We start from the raw sequence: 3,591 nt of genomic DNA, 5'->3' as shown, positions 1-3,591 counted from the left end.
CAAGTGTGCAGTTCCTGTGGAAGCAGAGTAGAATGCTAAGCAGCGAGGCCTAACCTTCAGGGCACTGGATGGCTGGATGCAGACCCTAACCTTCAGGGCACTGGATGGCTGGATGCAGACCCTGGCAGCTGCTGTGCTCTCCTCGTGTTTCTGAAATATAAATAAGCTCAGGTGCTGCTGATAGAAGGCATTGAGATTGAACAACACAAAAGGAGAGGCTTTTGAACCGCCATCCATCTATAGCTGGATTATCTGGAATCTTAACACATTCAGACATCCTATCTTTGATGTATGCGCCATGTCTTTAAGCTGCAGGCAACTGACTGTATGCGTTGGGTTTGTTTGCGCTGTGTGTGTGTGTGTGTGTGTGTGTGTGTGTGTGTGTGTGTGTGTGTGTGTGTGTGTGTGTGTGTGTGTGTGTGTGTGTGTGTGTGTATATTTGGACTGAACAGGCACACCTCAAAACATGGTACATACAATGTATGTGGGAGAGGATATGTGTCTCTGTGTATGTAGTAGTGATGGGACGATATGAAAATTCCATATCACGATTATTGTGACAAAAGAAATCACGATTTACAATATTATCACGATTATCCTGGGGCGGAATATTATAGAGAGTGAAAAAAAAAACACTTTATCAAGTACATATACTATAAGTACCTTTTACCAACTATAGAGGGTTTAAGTGGTACCGGATATGCAATAATAAAAGGTGAATTGATCCCAGTGCATGACGGAGGACGATATAGCGATAAATTAAATCTCCACAATACGATTATCGTTAGTGTTTTTTTATCACGATAAACGATAATATCCCATATCGTCCCATCCCTAGTATGTATGTATAAATGTGTGCTGTATAATGATACAGGTTTGGTGTGTGTGTGTGCGTGCTTGTGTGCGTGCGTGCGTGTGTGCGTGCGTGTGTGCGTGCATGCGACACCGTCAAACACGAAGCGTAGTGATTGGTTAAGCTCTCAAGCACAAAGTGAAGAACACGTAGCAACTGTTTTTATTGAACACTGGCATTTTGAGAACATAGGGATTTTTTAACATATATATAGTTCAAAGCCTACAAGAAAAGTTATTTAAATATTTATATATATCTTTACAAATGTTTCTGAAGGGTTCAAAGAGAGCTCGTGTCGGGGGGGGGGGGGGGGGGGTAAACCTTTGTGTTTTGGGGCGCGGCGCGGGGCGGGGGCGATGTACAAAGATAGACATGCACAAGGAAGTTACTACGGCAACCGGAGGGTCACCTTTTACAAAATGGCTGAGTTTGGACCCTTCTCTCTCTCGCTCTCTCTCTTTCTCTCTCTCTCTCGCTCTCTCTCTTTCTCTCTCACTCTCACTCTCTCTCACTCTCTCACTCTCCATCTTGGTCGCTCTGATATGGCATACGTACATACAGTACATATACACTCACACATACACGCACGCACAGGCACACACATGCTTATCGTCACTGTCGGGCAGAAACCTCGTATCTCCAAAGTTTCAAATTTGTAAATCTTTTCGCAAAATAAAGCCCTGCTTCATCACAAGGCCGTTGCACAAAAGTAGTGAAAACAGCAGATCTACAAGCACACAACGCCTCGCACTGCGAGGCGTTGTGTGCTTGTAGATCAGCTGTTTTCACTAGTTTAAAGCATTTTTAAAATGATAAATACAAAACAAACGGTTTTGGACATACAAGGTTTCCAGCCGACAATGACGATATGACACATGCTCATGCACGAACGTACACACACACACACACACACACACACACACACACACACGCGCACACCCACACACACACACACACACACACATACACACACACACACACACACACACACACACACACACCACGCGCACACACACACGCACACACGCACACACACACACCACAGTGTAGCCTAACCCTGGCAGCACATCACTTCAGTTTTGCGTTTTAAACCAAAAAAACTAAACAGTCTCTCTCTCTCTCTCTCTCTCTCTCTCTCTCTCTCTCTCTCTCTCTCTCTCTCTCTCTCTCTCTCTCTCTCTCTCTCTCTCTGGTCCAAACAGTAAACATACTGGATGCAATGGCACTGATTGTATGGTCATACAACACCACAAGTCCTGGTTGTATATCAGTGCTCTGTCTGATATATAGGGGGGCAAAGAGGGGGGTTTGTAAACCAGACTCTGTGTGTGTGTGTGTGTGTGTGTGTGTGTGTGTGTGTGTGTGTGTGTGTGTGTGTGTGTGTGTGTGTGTGTGTGTGTGCGTGCGTGCGTGTGTGTGCGTGTGCTTGCATGTCAGGGGCATCAATTCGTCTCATTAGACTGCGGTCAAAATGGAACATGAAAAATGAAAGGGCTTCTCTTTTATTGATATGATCCATAGATCCTGCACGGCTTGGTGTTCAAGGTCTGTTGACGTAGCGTACATGAACCTTGATGGTTGGTTTTAATCTATACTGTATTTATACTTGGCCATGATGTAACTGTGTGTGTTATTGCACTGTTTGTGTCATCTGCATCACTATGTGTACATTTTGTCCACAACCATTGAAAGGACAAGGGTTCATATTTTAGATTGTAATTAGAGAAAAGAAAAGGTGAGTGTTAAAATGTTTTAATTTACTTCTTTCTATCGTTTTAGCCATTTTAGAGATTCTGATTTCAGTGGTTGGGGGCATGCGTACAAGTGGCTAAATATGTCTTTTTACTTTTAGACACAATAAGCCGGTAATGTCATTGTTACTATTTACACCAGCCCCCATAAGTCACATCTGGATATGAAAGACTGTGGTGCATCTTGGGAATGGGCTTATTGTGTCTAAAAATACATATTTAGCCACTTGCATGCATGCCCCCAACCTGGGGGCATGCATGCAAATCAAAATGGTTTGAAAGCAGTAAATGAAAACACACATCTTTTATTTTCTCCAATTACCATCTAAAATATGAACCCTTGTTGTAAAAAAGTTGTCCTTTAATTGAAATAGATTGAATTGAAAGTGAATTGATCCCCAGTCTTTGCGCGTGTGTGTGTATGTGTGTGTGTGTGAGTGCGTGTGTGTGTGTGTGTGTGTGTGCGCGCACGTGCGCATGCGCGTGTGTGTGTTCCTTTCACAACCGCCACCCCCTGGGTCTCCTGGGGAAAACGCTGAAGTCAGCATGTCCATCACGTCCACATCTACTTCCTGTCTATTTATTTTTGTCGTTGTAGTTTTTCAGAATAAATAAATAAATAAAGAAACAAAGTCTTGTTTGTGAGTCCCATCCGTCTCCATGACGATGATGCTCACTCCTCTTCCTCATGGCGACGACAGGTGCCCGTGTATCTCTCTCTCTCTCTCTCTCTCTCTCTCTCTCTCTCTCTCTCTCTCTCTCATTCACTCAAACACACACACACACACACACACACACACACACACACACACACACACACACACACACACACACACACACACACACACACACACACACACACACACACACACGCACACACACAGTCTTTCTCTCACTCTCAGAACACAGCGCTCCAAGGCACGGGGCGAGGGATGGGGGTGGCGGGGCGGGGTGGGTTTGGGGGTGTTGGCGGTTGGAGCGGGGGGG

Source organism: Nannobrachium achirus (genome assembly GCF_963921795.1).
Source record: "Nannobrachium achirus genome assembly, chromosome: 16".
In the NCBI taxonomy this organism is placed as follows: domain Eukaryota; kingdom Metazoa; phylum Chordata; class Actinopteri; order Myctophiformes; family Myctophidae; genus Nannobrachium; species Nannobrachium achirus.
This window is presented reverse-complemented; position numbering follows the sequence as displayed.